The sequence below is a fragment of the Rhincodon typus genome, chromosome 18 (genome assembly GCF_021869965.1).
Source record: "Rhincodon typus isolate 14 chromosome 18, sRhiTyp1.1, whole genome shotgun sequence".
In the NCBI taxonomy this organism is placed as follows: domain Eukaryota; kingdom Metazoa; phylum Chordata; class Chondrichthyes; order Orectolobiformes; family Rhincodontidae; genus Rhincodon; species Rhincodon typus.
The window spans coordinates 52998832-53017276 of NC_063349.1; the positions used below are offsets into that span (position 1 = coordinate 52998832).

Here is an 18445-nt window from a genome sequence, read left to right on the forward strand (position 1 = left end):
CAAAGACCCCTCCCACCCTGGTTATATTCTCTTCCACCCTATTCCATCATGCAGAGGATACAGAAGTTTGAAAACACGTACCAACAGATTCAAGGACAGCTTCTTCCCCGCTGTTATCAGACTTCAGAATGGACCACTCATATACTAGAGGTGATATTTCTCTGCATCTTCTCTGTAACAGTAACACTATATTCTGCAGAGATAGTAGGAACTGCAGATGCTGGAGAATCCGAGACAACAAGGATGAAGGGTCTAGGCCCGAAACGTCAGCCTCTCTGCTCCTATGATGCTGCTTGGCCTGCTGTGTTCATCCACACTATATTCTGCACTCTGTTCCATGACCTTTATGCATTTATGTCAGCTATGATTTGCCTGGATAGCACACAAACCAATACTTTTCACTGCATTTCCATACATGTGACAATGATAAAATCAAATAAAATATCTCCACTCATGACCTCATGATGGAGAGAAGGCCACTGATGAAGCAGTTGAAGATGGTTGGGCCTGGGCCACTACCATGAGGAATTCCTTCAGAGATGTCCTTGGACTGAGGTCATTTATCACTAACCATCTTTCTTTGTGCCAGGTATGACTGACCAACAGAGAGTATTCCCCTGATTTCCATTGACTCCAGTTTTGTTAGGGCTCTTCGGTGCCACACTCAGTCAAATGTTGGCTTGATATAAGGGCAATCCCTCTCAGTTCACCACTGGAGTTCAGTTCTTTTATCCACAGTTGGACCAAGGTTGTAATGTGGTCAGAATCTTAGTGGCACTGATAGAACCCAAATTGAGTGTCAGTGAGGAGGTCATTTCTTTGTATGTCACAGCTTATCATACCATCAATGAGCCCCTTCCATCACTTCACTGATGATGATGATGATGATGATTCAGAGTAGACTGACAGGGTGGTAGGACGTGTCTCAGCTTTTTCGGGACAGGACGTTTCTGGGAAACTTTCTACATTGTCAGTTCAAAGTCAGTATTGTTGCTGACATCAGCTTGGTTAGAGGTGTAGCTAAATTGAGAGCTAAAGGTTTAATCCCATTGCCAGAGCTATTGCTCGACTAGTGTGTGAGACAGCTCTCCCAATGTTTGCGTAAGTATCCAAATGTTAGTAAGGAAGGCTTTGCGGAGTTGACTGTGTTAATGGTTTGCCAAAGTCATTTCTATTGTATAGCCCGCTACTTATCTGATTTCATTCATTGCCTTCAGCTTTCTCGTGGCTTTGGAACAAATGAGAGACTTGCTATGCTGTTGAAAGAGTGATGCAGGTTGCTATGGGTCCAGAGTCACACAGAGGCCAGAAACAGGAAGGACATTTGCTTCTAAAATTGGCATTAGTGAACCTGATGGGTTTTACAACCATTGACAATGGTCACAATTAGAAGTATTTTTAATTCAGAATTATTTTTATTAAATATGAATGTGCCATGGTGGGATTCAAATCCATATCTCCAGAAAATTATAAACTGAAAGAACTATGGATGCTGTAAATCAGAGTTAAGGTTTCGGGTCCGGTGACCCTTCCTCAGGACTGGACCTCACCGGACCCAAAACGTTAACTCTGATATTTTCTTCACAGATGCTGCCAGACCTGCTGAGCTTTTCCAGCAATTTCTGTTTTTGTCTCCAGAAAATTAGCCTGGGATTCTAGATTTTTAGTTCAGTGACTTTGCTACTATGTGATCACCTCCTCACCATTCCCATGGCAGGAAAGATTGCTTGCAACAATAAGATCATTACAGGCTTTAGGGTGAAGTGCAAACAAAGCAAGGATATTGTGAGAAAAATCTTTTCGCTCAGCGAGTAGTTAGGGTCTGGAATGCACTTCTTGGAAACTTGGTGGAGGACGGTTCAACTGATGAGGATTGGATTTTTATTTTGGATAGAAATTATGTGCAAGGGTTACGGGGAAAAGGAGGGAGAATGGTCCTAGGTAATAGACATGGGTTAGGAGCCGACGCAGGCATGATTGGCCAAATGGCCATCTTCTGCACCATAACAATTCTGTAAGTTGCAAAGTAAAGCCTGTGGAATTTCCATATTAGGAAGTGTTTCTAATGGGTCATTTTGCCTCATTCTGCATCTTAATCTTTAAAAGGCAAACGTCTTTCCAAAGTTTGTAATAATAGAGTTTGAGAATTAGAAGTATTTCCGTATCCAATGCGAACAGTTTGTCCTAGTTACCGACGGTTGTGATGATTAAGAGGAAGTGAAAGATGTTATCTGAGTATTGCACACCCTGCCAGTTTGAACTGGCTTATTCTTAAATAGATGCCATAGTCATGATGTTATCAAAACACTCCTCATTAATGATGTCAAGAAGCCAAAGCATTGCAGGAAAGGAAGCTTGGGCTTACTCTGTTGCCACAGAAAGCTGGCTGGCACTGCAACTGCTTAAAAGCAGGAAGACACATTGTTTCCGGAAACAAAACATTTATTTAACTCTTTCAGGAAAATTGTTTATTACGTACAATAGAGTAAGAGCACAGCTGGAATAGGGAGATCAGTTTTGGGCCCATTATCTAAGGAAAAACACATTGATATTGGAGACAGTCCCCAGAAGGCTCATTAGAATCATAGAACCCTACAGTGTGGAAGCACACCATTCAGCCCATCAAGTCCACACTGCCCCTCGAAAGAGCATCCTTCCCAGACCCACCCCCTTCCCCTTTCCCTTTAACCCTGCATTTCCCCTGGCTAATCCCCTAGCCTGCACAACCCTGCATACTATGGGCAATTTAGCATGGTCAATCCTGTTAACCTGCACATCTTTGGACTGTGGGAGGAAAACAGACCACCAGGATAAAAACCCATGCAGACACGGGAGAATGTGCAAACTCCGCATAGCCAGTCGGCTGAGGCTAGAATCAAACCCGGGTATCTGGTGTGTGAGGCAACAATGCTAATGACTGAGCCGTAATCCCAAATATGGAAGGACAGCCTTATGAGGAGAGGTTGAGTAGATGGGGTCTGCACTCACTCAAATTTGGAAGGAAGAGAGACAACCTTATTGAACCCCACAGGATTCTTTGGGAAGTTGACAGAGTAGGTGCAGAGAGGTTGTTTCTCCTGCAGGACAGTCAAGAACCAAACAATTTTCCTTGAAGAATTAAAAGATATTTTGTTACTGGAAACATTGTATTCCCGCATTAACTCAGAATAAAGGGTCAGACATTTAAAACAGAGATGAGGAGGAATTTCTTCTCTGAGACCATTGTGAATCTGTGGAATTCTTTACCACAGAGGGCGGTTGAGATTGGATCATTAAGTATTATTCAAGGCTGAGGTGGACAGATTTTTAATCAGTAAAGAGAATCAGGATTATGGGGAAAAAGACAGGCAAATGGAGTTGAGGATTATCAGATGAGCCATGACCTCATTGAATGGCAGAGAGACCCGATGGGCTGAGTGGCCTACTTCTGCTCCTTCACCTTATGGTTTTATGCTACAGCAAAAGCAGCTAAGGTAATACAATGGGCATATTTGTGAGTTTTAAATGACAAAAGTAGTGAAGGAATAACAGCTGCAAATCTTCACCAAAGAATGGCTTCATCTGCTGTGCACAGACAAGTCGGGCATCAAGTGACAAATCTATTTCTTGACCTTTCTTGGCAAAACTAAATTTGTCATAGCCCTACCAGACCATAGGGCTGCTCTCTTCTTAGGACGAGAGATGACTTGTAGTGGTTTAACCTGAGCATCACCACACCTCAGATGAGGGGTGTGGTATGGAAGGAGCGTGCTTCATGGTAACTTCAGCTGGTAGAGGAATTGAATCCACACAGTTGGCATCACTGACCAGTTGTGCAGCCAACTGAGGGAACAGACCCCCTGCCTTTTTCAGTGTGGTGGAGAGAATGGAAACATTTACACATTCTTGGAGACAGACTTCATTGTCCTCAAAACTTATTGTCAGTTGCAATGAAAAACTGTCAATCTCCTGAATAGGCATGTGAATGACCTATACAAACTTTGCAGCAGAAAAATTCAACAAACAGTGAGGCCATTGTTGTAGCTGTACTGAACAAGAAATGCAGGTCATTCCACAACACAGGCTTTCAGTGCGACACCAGGGATACTGTCAAAGTTTATAGCATTTGCCATATCAAGTGACTTCAGCTGTTTCATGTTATCACCTGGAGTGAACTGAATTAATTGAGGGATGCTCTTGTGGTGCAGTGATAATATCCTTATCTCTGGCATGGGAAGGCCAGGTTCAAGTCCCACCCGTTCCTCCATTATGTAACAGCATTGTTGAACAGAATGATTCAGTGACATGTAAAGGGACCTTCTTGTGGTGCAGCGGTAGTGTCCCTATCTCTGGACAGTGAGGCCTCAGGTTCAGGTCCCACCTGCTCCAGTGATGTCATAAAATCTCCAAACAGGTTGATTAGGGGGAAAATAGGTGAAAACAGCAACTCCTGGTCAAAACAAAATAACTGAACTTACTGGGAGACCCTTTGGTGGTGCAGTGATAGTATCCCTTCCCCTGGAACAGGAGGACAGGGTTCAAGTCCCACCTGCTCCAGAGGTGTCCAATAACATCTCTGAACAGGTAGATTAGAAAAATAGGTTAATAAAATAATTTAAATTCATTGGGCCCTTAACAGTCCTTGCGTGTAAATTAATCAATTGAAAAATACAAGTGATTTACTAGTGGTGGTTAATGAGTGTAAAGAAAACACAGCTAATTTGGTGATGGGGAAGGAAAAGCTATTCAGTTGTGTGTAAGAGCAGTTCTGGTAATAAAAAAATGGATTTGATGGAGACAGGATTCTTTGATGATCAAGATTTGGGCGCAGGCCGAGATAGACCATCCACTCAGACCTTTTGGCTGAGTATGATTAAAATGTCTCAGCCCATCTTTTGCAATTGTGCTGATCCAGTTACTATTGATGGTGGAGAATGTATAGCCAAAGGGACAGAAATATAAGTCATGGGATGTTAGTAGCAAGCATTGGTTTATAATCCCACCTGTAATTGGCAAAGGTACAGTCTGTAATTCTGGTTACCTCATTGGTGGTCAGTTGGCTGGACAGTTGGTTTGTAATTCCAACAGTGCGGGTTCAATTCCCACACTGGCTGAGGTTACCATGAAGGATTCTCTTTCTCGACATCTCCCTTTGCCTGAATTTTGTGACCCTCAGGTTAAACCACCACCAGTTGTCTCTCTCTAGTGAGAGAGTGGGACCATGATGACTTTACCTATATTTTGCAGAGGCTTTGAGTAGGGTGCAAAAAAGAGTAACAACTTGAGCATAAAGATCAGGTACCAGAGCAATGATAAAATTATAAACATATGGGGAAAGAAAATTGAGCCTTTTTGAAGATTTCAAAATTCCATGAGATATAGTAACATCAATGACAATAAACTGAATAAATCTTTAATTTTATAACTGAGCTCATGAATCTGATCTCAGAAGAGGTATAACAGACAATTCAGGTTTAACTAATTGATACAGCAGGTAGTGAATGTGCAGAACAGCCTGCACAGAATATCCATGATGGAAATTAGTCTCGTAAAATCCAAGACGGAGCCAGTAATGTTGTTTGATAAATAAACCAATTCAGCGAATGAAATAGAGTGTGGTGTCGACATTGGTCAAATGAACCACAATGACATACAAACATATGTACAACAGCATGCGTTGAACACACACTTCTGAACTCTAGGAGATACAAGCCTAAATGGCCCAATCTTCCTCGTAAGACAACTAATTCATTCCAGGTATTATTTTGGTAAATCTTCACTGAGCTGCTTCCAACACATTTACATAATTTCTTAAAAAGGTATTTGCTCCAAATGTGCTCATCAATGCCCTGTATAACCAAAGCATAACCTTTCTACTCCTGTATTCAATTCCCTTTGCAATAAATGATAACATTCTATTAGCCTTCCCAAGTTCTTCTCGTACCTGCATACTAACCTTTTGAGATCCGTGCACTAGGACACCTGATCCCGCTGCATTTCAGAGTTCTGCAACCTCTCACCATTAAATAACATGCTTCTCATTTATTCTTCCTGTTCTGGTTTTGTACATTCCTAAGGATCCATTGCCAACAAGCCAAAGGGCATTAATTATCCGACTTGCGAAGCTCCACCTCAGGCATTATATGAATCAAGGGCCATTGATTCTGAGGAAAGGTCACTCAACCCAAAACGTTAACTCTGGTTTCTCTCCACAAATGCTGCCAAACCTGCTGAGCTTTTCCAGGAGTTTCTGTTTTTGTTTCTGATTTACAGCAGTTCTTTCAATTTTTATTTAAATCAAGGAGTTATTTTTAACATTGCAACCCAACAGAATAGGGCAAACTATTTATAGACTCCACCTCATTCCTGTTCTATGGTTTTCAAGGGGCAACCAGATCCATTAGTTTCAACTCAAACTCGCAAACTTAAAAATGTTCCTTAAATGTAAAAACTCAACTGCAAACTCTTTTATTGATCCAGGACTTTTGGAGCATCTATTCTATTTTTGGGAAACTATGACTTGCTCTTTGCTCATTTTTGCTGTGTTACTTTAGGTTCCAAGGAAAGGCCAGGATCAAAGCAATGAGATAAGTTGCTTGGCAGTTGCCCTTACTACAACGCACTGCTTGGAAGAAAAAGACAAGTAACTTTCCTTATCTCAAGCATGCATGTGAACCAAGTTCATTTGCTTACACTGGAAACTCAATGATTCTCAGAGGCTAAAACTAATCATGGTTCTTACTCAGCAGTTTGGTGTGTACATTATAGTTAACTGAGATTCCTCTAATGTAGAAAGGGGGCAGTATGGTGGCTCAGTGGTTAACACTGCTGCCTCAGAGTGCTAGGGACCCAGGTTCAAGCTCACCCTTGGGTGATTGTCTCTGTGGAGTTTGCATGTTCTCCCCATGTGTATGTTTCCTCTAGGTGTTCTGGTCTCCTCGCACAGTCCAAAGATGTGCAGGTTAGATGGATTGCCCATAGTATCCAGGAATGTGCAGGTTAGGTAGATTAGCCATGGGAAGTGCAGGGTTATAGGGATAGGATAGGGGGGACTGGATCAGGGTGGGATGTCCTTCAGAGGGTCAGTGTGGACTTGATGGGCTGAATGGCCTGCTTATACACTGTTGAGATTCTATGATTAAAAACACCCTCAAACTTCATTAGATTCAGAGACTCTCACTGAGTTTGAATGAAGCCAAATTGTAACAACTTTACAATCCTTTTGAGTATAAGCTGATGATCAAATACAATGCTATTAAGAAAAATCAGAGGATGTGTATTTCTGTGTTCTATAGGGTATTTCTGTTCAGACAGATAAAATACTACCACTCCTACAGTTCTGTCAACAAACTTTTAAAGGTGTTATTCATCTTTGAATATTGCACATTAATCTGGGGAAGACAGTTTCTGGACCATTAACTGTGCTGATTCCTCTACACTGAGATGTAGGCTATTACCACTGTGACAAGACTTAATTCTGATTTAATCTCGTTTACAGCTTTGAGGACCAAATATTGTATTTTTTTTACTCCCAAGTGTTGCTAATACATTATCAGCCAGCCAAATACTGAAAGCAATGTGATCTAGCAGGCCAGTCAGGAGATTAACATTAAGAGAATTGTTGATTTTCTTTGATAAGTTTATAGCCTTTAATCCAGTGAGGAAACACAAGAGTGATATTGCAGTTGCTGCTCTGTTTTAATTGAGGCTTGTCAATACCAGATGGCAGTTTTATTAAATACCACTCAGTTCCCTAGAATTGAAAACAGCAGCCCTACTCTAGAACTTCAAAATGACTGCAAATTATAATCAAATCCAGGCATTTTTTCTCTTGTCTGTTTTTTTTTCCATGAGATCTTCAATGAGATCTTGAAACGTTAATAACTCTCAACCAGTGTAAGTTTCTTCATAATCTTGAGTGAAACTGTTATCAGCTGGACACATTTTTCTCAGAGAAGCTTTTTTTTTCTCTCTCTATTCCCTCTTCTCAAAATACTTATCCTTAGAAAATAGGAGCCGAAGTTGTCCATTTGATCCTTTGAGCCTGCTCCGCCATTTAAAATTTCAGTTAAGAATGGTCACTGAACTCCAAACGTTAAGTCTATTTCTCTCTCTACAGATGCTGCCTGATCTGCTGAGTTTCTTCACTAATTTTTGTTTATGTTTCAGATCTTCAGCATCTGCAGGTCTTAGTTTTACTTTAGGGACAGGGGCCGTAACTTGGGGAAATGTTGAAGGATTGGAATGATAATTGGAACGACAAAGTTCACATCAATTATGATGACCTCTCACTGAACAATGTGAAAGAATACTGTGAGACTTGGAAACTTCAGACAGGATGCTGTGAGTAAATGCTATGATGGCAGCACTGATGCAAAGCACAAGTTGTACAGTTTCTATACTAAGCCGAACTGAGTCAAAAATGACACAACAATGTGAGTGTGGAGAAATTTTACGCTTAGTTCCTCGAAAAGACGAGTTCAAAGCAATATACATCACAATGACCTGTGTTGTGGACTCAGTGTAAATGAAATTGTTGCCTACCTTTCACAACTTTCTTCAGCAACTACTGAAGAAATCTTCCATCGGAACTTAGATAACCTCCCTGACTTTGGAGAATCTGAGACAGCCAATGTGTTGTAATGTCTCATAGTTAGCACATAAGTGTATGTTTAAGAGATACAGTATGTCAGTATGCTCACTGTATCATAGCATGTGACCTGAGGATAGAAAGATCCCAGCTTCTATCTTGACTCAGATGACTTGAAGCATGGCCACTAGAAGCATATTCCTCAGTTGTATATTAATAACATAATGTTAGGTCCATACACTACTGTGAATGTAGTGTTCATAATAGTTAATTATAATAAATATCTGTTGGATTTTTCAATACCACGGCGTCCACAATGGATTAGACAAGCATTAAAATACCTCACTGGAGGCAAAACTTACATCAACCATCATAAATAAAGAGTCCATGGACAGGAAGCAGAGTTAACGTTTTGTGTCCTGTGATGTCACTCGTCTCAAAATGTTAACTTTGCTTTCTCTCCACAAATGTTGCTAGATCTGCTGACTTTCTCCATCATTTTCTGCTTTTGCTTCAGACTTCCAGCATCTGTATTTTTTTTTTGCTTCATTATATAAATAAATAACATTTTGTGCAATGTCATGCATTTGACTACAGGGCTGAGATTATCATAAACACAAACATAAATTTCTGGAAAAACTCAGCAGGTCTGGCATCACCTGTGGAGAAAGAAAGCAAGTTAATGTTCCAGATCCAGTGACCCTTTGTCAGAAAAGGTCACAGTATGGACAGAATAGAAAACATGTGAAGAACACTTTGCAAGTTTTATATGTTTATAATGTCTCAGAAAGGTTGGATTTCTGAAATATTAGCCTTCTGGTTTTATGTCAACTACATGAATGATTGAGCCCTTATTGAAGCTTTCATCTTCACCTTCTCCCACCAGTAGAGTAAAGGGTTAATTATACCTGCAGTGTAAGGATAGCTACTGAGCAGGTACAAAAGGAACTATGTCATCATAGAATGCCTACAGTGTGGAAACAGGCCCTTCAGCCCAACAAGTCCACACCGAACCTCAGAGCATCCCACCCAGACCCGTTCCCCTATAACCCACCTAATCTACACATCCCTGGACACCATGGGCAATTTAGCGTGGTCAATCCACCTAGCCTGCACATCTTTAGACTGTGGGAGGAAACCAGAGGAAACCCACGCAGACGCAGGGGGAATGTGCAAACTCCTCACAGACAGTCACCCAAGGCTGGAATTGAACCCAGGTCCCTATCACTGCTAACCACTGTGCCACTGTGCCACCCCAAAGTAACATGAGATCACATGGAACTGGAACCCTAGTCTGTGAGACTTCAGCAACATATCCTCTCTTAACATGCCTTGTAGGTACTTATATTTGAAAAAAAAACTTGGTAATGTTCACTTATATGTGCATCACCTGCTCTGAATCCTACCTTGGAGTCAGAGAGAGCAATGATTACATGTTATTGTCACTGTGTGTGTGCTGCCGACCAAACATGATTATGTTGAAATTAACTAAAATGAAATAAAGAACTGTAGATGCTGGAAATTTGAAGCAAAAACAGAAACTGCTAGAGAAATTCAGCAGGTCTAGCAGCATCAGTGAAGACAGATAGGATCTGTGGAGAGAGAAGTATGTTTCGGGTCCTGGTCCAAAGAAGGATAACTGGACTTGAAACATCAGTTCAGTTTTCTCTCCTCAGATGCTGCCACAGATTCTCAAGATGTGGAGGTGCCAGCATTGGGGTGGACAAAGTCAGAAATCACATGACACCAGGTTATAGTCCAACAGGTTTATTTGAAATCACAAGGTTACTTTTGTTTTCAAACAAACCTGTTGGACTATAACCTGGTGTCTGAGAATTTCTCAAGCAATTTCTGTTTTTGTTTCTGGAGTAAGCTAAGTTTGCCTAATCAAAGTAAGAACCCAGTTTGGTACATTTAATTTTATTTGTAACTGAATACTGTTAAAGACCACATTTCTTGCTGGCATTACAATACATTTATAACAGAGAAAGCTTAGCATTTGATTCTACAATGGGTATTACTGGAATGCACATATTGTGATGTCTTTATGATGACTATGTTTTGCCTTCTAAAAGATAAACAATGAAATAAAGGGAATGAAATGTCTCAATAATGTATCGTTTCCATTCATCCACAAGCAATTCACTTTGATTGGATTTTAAATTTTTAGTTTTAAGTGTTATTTGTTGAGCGCAATGTAACATTCAGGTTACAAAGGTGCTGGCATATACAAGCTAGGTGTGTGGAAACTTTTGAAATTATGTTATTCTATTTGCTAGAACGGCATGTTAATGCAGATAGTTAATAGTGAATGCTACATTGTGAAAATCATTGAGGTGCTGAGTATCTACCATTGAATGTTTGACACATCAGCTTTTTCGTGTTTATGAATAGACTACAAATGTTTTGACCATAAGTTCACTAATGGGTCATTAAAGGCTCAGACTGCAAGGCAAGTGAAACTATTGTCACTTTCAAACCCAACAGGATGCATTTAAATATATAAACATGTGAAAAAAATAACAGCAACCCTTATTCACTCCAACAAACAATATCATTCTTTTAGGTGTTTGAGTACCCTTTCCTTTGTGTTTTGAATTTCAAAGTTTGTCAGTCTGCAAATATTTATTTCCCATAAAAATCCAATACAATAAAAGACTCTCACACGCAAAACATTTTCTGCTGATTTACATGAAAATCCAGAATTTCCATCAAAATCTTCAATGTGAGCAAGGAATGGTTATCTAATTCTGCAAGGTCCCCTCCAAGCCACTTGCCATCCTGACTTGGAAATATCTTGCTGTTCCTTCGCTGTCGCTGGGTCAAAATCCTGGAACTCCCTCCCTAAGGGCATTGTGGGTCAACCCACAACAGCTGGACTGCAGCGGTTCAAGAAAGCAGCTCACCACCACCTTCCCAAGGGCAACTGGGGCAATACACGTTGGCCTAACCAGCGATGCCCATGTCCCATGAGTGAATAATAAAAGAAAATTCATCTGCTTCTACATCTTCTTTGTTTCTAACATTTCCCTTCCTTATTTGTGAACTCACGGCCACTCTGCCTACTTCTCATCCTTTGTTTCATCTTGATCTCAAGGAAGAGAACATCAGAAGGTAAGCAACTCGTTCATTTATATCATTGATTTGACATAATGAAAGATAAAGAACACAGATATAGAGCTCAAAAAGTAGGACCAAGAAAAGAATTGAATATTTACATTTTTGTTGTGATAGATTTACATTTAAATAGGTCCCAATCAATATGTTCATGGGTTTTATACGCAAATTTGAAACGGCTTTTCAGGTGGTTAAGTGCTAGCCCCAAAGGAGAGCTATAATTAAATTCAATTCATTAAACTTAGCAACATTATGAAGCATTAATATTTGTTGAAACATCTTCATTAATCAATAACAACACATTTCACTGTTACCTCAGATTACTGGAGATCTTTTTCATTTGTAGATTCCTTAAGTCCATAAACGTGAATGATAGTGTGTTAGATAAAAATGAAAAGCAAATAAATCAATAAAGTGACAATGTTGTTTATTTGATATTTTCAAAGTATAAAATACATTAATAAGCATAAACTACCAGCTGACTACAGTAGTTACTCTTACTTTTGAAATAAAAGGGGACATACTCATTGAATTTATATTATGATCAAAGTGAGGAAAAAACTTTGTAAGATGTTTATATACTCAAATAAATGGTTTTAAGGTAGGGGAGGTGATGGTCTCATGGTATTATCTCTCCATTATTAATCCAGAGACCTAGATAATATATTGGAAATGTGCATTCAACTCCTGCCATGGCAAATGGCTAAAAGTTTGAATCCAATAACAATCTGGAATTAAGAGACTCTTGATGACCATGAAGACATTGTTGGGGGAAAACTCCACTAATGCCCTTTAGGGAAGGAAAGTGCTGTCCTTACCCAGTTTGGCCTACACGTGACTCCAGACCAACGACAATGTGGGTGACCATTAACTGCGTTCTGGGCAATTATGGATGGGCTCTAAGTGTTGACAGAGCCAGCTAGGCCCAGATCCTGAGTAAGAATTTTTAAAAAGGTTCTCAATAATTTACATTGACCTTAAATTTGAAGCCTAGTCTTGCACCAAACAAAAAGGGGATGATGGTAACGTTACTGAGCTAATAATCCAAAGACCCATGTCCCAGGGGTAATGTCCACATTTCCTGACAGAATTAGGGAAACAAGAAGAGACAGCAGCTGGCACAGCAGAAGCCTACAACCAGATATTAGGGATATGTACTATGGAAGAAACTGGTCCTCATGAGGTGGAAGATACACAAACACCATGTGATACCACCCTGAAAAAATGTAGATTTAGACCTGCTCAGAAACATTACACACTTCTGGAGCAGATGGGACTTGAACCTGGGCCTCCTGGTCTAGAGGTAGGGACACTACCACTGCACTACCAGCTCCCCCAATACTGACTGGTTACATAGTCTGTGCTATGCACTACATATTACAGCAATGTTTTCATACAAAATGATTGCACACAAACCTATTATTCTTTGGATCCGAGAAACATAGCAGCAAGTATTATTCTCAGGAATGTCACTGTTTCGGAGGATGACAGATGAAACAGTTGCCACCACTTCATTTTGCAACAATAGGGTAACGCCACTTTTGGAACATTGTGTGCAATCCTGGTCTCCCTGCTACAGGAAGGACTTTGTGAAATTTGAAAGGTTTCAGAAAAGATTTAAAAGGATATTGCCAGGTTTGGAGGGCTTGTGCTATAGGGAGAGGCTGAATAGTCTGGGGCTATTTTCCCTGGAGTGTCAGAGGCTGAAGGGTGACCTTATCGAGGTTTATAAAATCATGAGGGGCATGGATAAGGTGAATAGTCAAGGTCTTTTCCCCAAGGTAGGGGAGTCCAAAACTAGAGGGCATTGATTTAAAGTGAGAGGGGAAAGATTTAAAAGGGACCTAAAAGGCTAGTTTTTCACTTAATTCAGTGTCTTTACCTTCACTCGCCATCTTTGCTTGCCTACACTGTGTTCTATTGTTTCATTCAAGTATTTTAATTTAAGGTAATATTCTGCTTAACGTTCTTTACACTCTCCACAACCCCCTGTATACCTTGCCATAACCAGCTTATTATCAAACAAAGAAGTGAAGACACTGAGGATCTGAAACAAAAACAAAAATTTCTGGAGAAACTCAGCAGGTCTGGTAGCATCTGTGGAGAGAGAAACAGAGTTCTGAAGAAGGCTCACTGGACTCGAAAGATCAGCTTATTGCAGTGCACTCAAGACAATAAAATGTTCAGGGCCTGAATCTTACTTTCTTTTGGTTAAATGTGAATTGCATTGAGTTTTCTGCAGCCCAGGGAGATTTCTTACCAAATGCACGTCCTTAGCTATCTACCCCCCACTTAAGGCATCCCTCATGTCAGATTCTACCTCCACGTTATTCTGCATATTCCTAGAACAGCTCATCACTCACCAGAAACAACAGCATCCTTTTTACCCATGCCAGCCTTAGAGGCCGCGGTACCCCCAGGGAGAAGTGTTGGCAATGCAATGTTGACCCTCACTCCCAAGGTAATAACACCGTAGCCCCACTGCTCATGGAACATGGCTAACACTCTCTTACATGTACAGCCCCATTCTCTCACCCTTGTCACTGTTTAGCTACCAAGCACACCCTTTACCTGGTCTTCGAGAACACCGTCTCTGAATCCCCGCTACGCTTTCCCCAAAGCTGACTACTCACCTGCGTCTTGTCACTGCCCAGTAGGTGAATGTCACATACTAGAACCTGTGCAAACATGAGCATTTACTAGCAGCTAGAAAAAGAAATCAAGAAGGAAATGAAAGCTGGCTGCAATTCACCCCTGCGGTGCAGATCAAATGCTGACATTATGACCCTAACAGCCCACTTTTATCTCTGCACCCAGGTGGTATCTCCTGGAACTGGGTGTCAAGCAGACTCTACCTGCCTATAACAACGCAGCTGAGCTCTGTCACCCACAAGGCCAGCTTCCTACAGCACAATGTCCTCATCAATCTCCAGGGAAGACTGATTATATTTCCCTGGCTTCCCCACCTTTATCACATCAGCTTGTTGGCACACTCTGTTCAGAGTATACTGGAGGGTGACCCTTAGCTCCCATCACATGCCCCATTACGGCCCTGGCAGCAGCATGTTCACCAGCTGGGTGAAGGTGTCTCACCATCTGAGTGACCAATACAGTACAATGAAAAAGGAGTGTTTGCTGCTCTGCAAACCCCTTCCCATTCCAGACCCACTTTAACCATGAAACCTATCATTGTGTTCAATCAAATCCGTCATCAGACTTACACGATGCAGAGATGTTCCTCATATCCACAGCACCCTCAGAACTTCCACCAATGATAGGATATTTTTGCTTCGCACTTGCATCCTTTTCAGTCTTAAGTGCTAACATCTGCTTCATTGACATGACAATATTAGCTTTATAAGCACCAATGGCATGGTGCAATCCACATACTTGACACATTTCATACACTCACCATCATCCAGGACAAAGCAACTCGCTTGATTGGCACCACATCCACAATCATTTACTCCTTTCACCATTGATGCTCTGCAGCAACAGTGTGTACTATCTGCAAGGTGCACTGCAGAAATTCACCAAGGCTTCTTAGACAGCACCTTCCAAACCCATGACCACTGCCATCTGGAAGGACAAGATACATGAGAACACCACCATCTGCAAGTTACCCTCCAAACCACTCATCATCCTGAATTGGAAATATATCACCATTCCTTGACTGTTGCTGGGTCAAAATCCTTCATAACAGCATTGTAGGTCAACCTGCAGCACAAGAACTCCAGTGGTTCAAGAAGGCAACTCACCACTACCTTCTCGAGAGCAACTAGGGATGAGCAATCAATGCTGGCCAGCCAGCAACATCCACATCCCATGACTGAATATAAAAAAATGCAAATTCACCCTGTATTCTTTATGCATTTGCAAAGGAATATTTCAAATGCAATGCAGCTGGAGTTTGTAAATGGATGCTTCATGCGTTTGTCATTTCATTGTCACAATGACCAGCAGATGTGGATCTTGCACTGTCACCCATCAAACTGACACTGACCCTGGGCATTGTTCCAGCATTTCCCACTTCTGTTTCACACCTAGACATCAGAAAGTGATGGCAAAGGATGCAGTTCACAATGGACACTGTCAATACTAGTCTCTGTCTGGTCACCACATATTCCCCCAGAACCTCCATGTCCCCTTCAACATCGCAATACACATTTTCACCCATCGCCTCAAGGTGGAGACTTATTACATTGAACTTCATGTCCAACTGTCTTCCTTTAACCCTGACATTACACATTAATGATGCCCATCCTGTTCCTCAGTGCTCCCCATGTGAAAGCCACTGTCAATAACAACCCCTCCCACCACACCAGAGCCCACTACCATGCCCTCCAACGCTGTGCCACATGTGCCCATACATACTTCGTTTGCTACTATCACTGTCATTGCTCCTTACTCCATGATGTTTCTGCTTCCCCTGCTCCCTCCACCCAGTCTCAATTCCCGACACCTTTTGGCAATGATCCTCCTGTTGCCACTTATAGGCTCCCTAATGATCAACAGACAGAACCCCATTCACCCCTAAACTTTCACCAAATACAACAAGCAGCCTCTAGATTTGACTGACCAGCCCCCTGCCCACTTTGTTTGCAGCTCCCCAGTGATGATATACAATGCCCCTCACTGCTGAGTCTGCTGTACAACACTGGGTATTGCCTACTCCCTGAACTGTAGTCAGACAGAGCTTCTGGGGCAGCACAGTGGCTCAGTGGTTAGCACTGCTGCCTCACAGCACCAGGGACCTGGGTTCAAATCCAGCCACAGGCGACTATCTGTGTGGAGTTTGCACATTCTCCCTGTGTCTGTGTGGATTTCCTCCAAGTGCTGTGGTTTCTTCCCACAGTTTGAAGATATGCAGGTCAAGTGGATTGGTCATGCTAAATTGCCCCTAATGTCCAGGAATGTGTAGGTTAAGTGGATTAGCCATAGGATATGCAGGGTTATAGGGCAGGAGGGTGGGATGCTCTTTGGAGAGTCAGTGTGGACTCAATAGGCCGAATGGCCTGCTTCCATACTAGGGATTCTATGACTTCTGCTGATAAGCATCCCAAGTGAACAGCTGACAGTGGTCAAGTTGCTGGATTGTGTGTAGACTGAGTCCCAGACTTTCGGTACTGGGATCCCTGATAGACTAATGGCCCCACCTGTGGCTGAACTGAGGACAAGCCCCCAACAGCTATTGGGTTGACTGAACGTACAGTGTTTTTGCCGCACATGTTGTTGATGTTTTATTGATGTTTCGGTGTGCTATAAGGTCTTCGCACAGACTCTTCTGTAACTCACCAGTCCCTCCTACACCCCTCATCCTGACCAGGCAAATAGTTAAAGCATTCACCCTCCAAGGATCCACATTATGACATTTCTCACAATACTTCCAGCACTTGAATTTTTGTCTTGTTACTTGGAAATCACAGCATGATGCAATTTAACCAAAACATGATGCTTAACCACAAGCTTCTCTGACTAATGTGACTTGTGGCTCAACATCCACTGGTTTTCCTGCCTGGTATTGGCTGAAAAGATGCAGCACTGAGTTCTGAGGCTCACAGGTCTCTTTCAAAACAATTCATAAAGTGTCTGTGTAATCTGCTGCCTTTTTCTATGCACAGATCACATTTCACTGTCACTGTTTATATTTTCCACTTCAGAATGGAATCTGTCTTCATGAGTTCAGCACAGAGCTCTTCTGGCATTGGAATCACTGCATGAGTCAGCTGCAAATGTTAGAACATAAGAACATAAGAACTAGGAGCAGGAGTAGGCCGTCTGGCCCTTCGAGCCTGCTCCGCCATTCAATAAGATCATGGCTGATCCTTTCGTGGACTCAGATCCACTTACCCACGTTCTCACCATATCCCTTAATTCCTTTATTGTTCAAAAAAAACTACCTTTTTTTTAAAAACGTTTACTGAAGTAGCGTCAACTACTTCACTGGGCAAGGAATTCCATAGATTAACAACCCTCTTGGTGAAGAAATTCCTTCTCAGTTCAGTCCTAAATCTGCTCCCTCTAATCTTGAGGCTATGCCCTCTTGTCCTAGCTTCACCTGCCAGTGGAAACATCCTCTCTCCTTCTATCTTATCTATTCCCTCCATAATTTTGTATGTTTCTATAAGATCCCCCCTCAATCTTCTGAATTCCAATGAATATAATCCCAATCTACTCAGTCTCTCCTCATAAGCCAACCCCCTCAACTCCAGAATCAACCTAGTGAACCTCTTTTGCACCCTCTAGAGTGCCAGTACATTCTTTCTCAAGTAAGGAGACCAAAACTGCACACAGTATTCCAGGTGTGGCCTCACCAGCACCTTGTACAGCTGCAACACAACCTCTCTGCTTTTTATTTCAATCCCTTTAGCAATGAAGGACAAAATTCCATTTGCCTCCCTAATTACTTGTTGTACCTGCAGATCTACCTTCTGTGATTCACGCACAAGGACACCCAGGTCCCTCTGCATAGCAGCATGCTGCAACTTTTTACCATTCAAGTAATAATCCTTTTTACTATTACTCCTACCAAAATGTATGACTTCACATTTACTTACATTGTATTCCATCTGCCAGACCTTTGCCCACTCACTCAATGTATCTCTGTTCCTCTGCAAAGTTTCACAGTCCTCTGCACATTTTGCTTTGCCACTCATCTTAGTGTCATCTGCAAACTTTGACACCCTACACGTGGTCCCCAGCTCCAAATCATCTATATAAATTGTAAATAATTGCGGTCCCAACACCGATCCCTGAGGC

The 18445-nt window shown here is 41.7% G+C and overlaps 1 long non-coding RNA gene across 2 annotated transcripts in view; it reads right to left on the reverse strand.

Moving 5' to 3' along the window:
* Window positions 1–18445, reverse strand: part of LOC125485329 — a 92228-nt gene that overhangs the window by 53524 nt on the left and 20259 nt on the right. The window contains exon 3 of one of the 2 annotated variants that reach the window (XR_007264080.1): window positions 12000–12036. The exons of the other annotated variant lie outside the window; for it this stretch is intronic. This is a non-coding gene — a long non-coding RNA (uncharacterized LOC125485329). Of the gene's footprint in view, window positions 1–11999; window positions 12037–18445 lie in introns of those variants that run through there. 2 annotated transcript variants of the gene reach the window in all.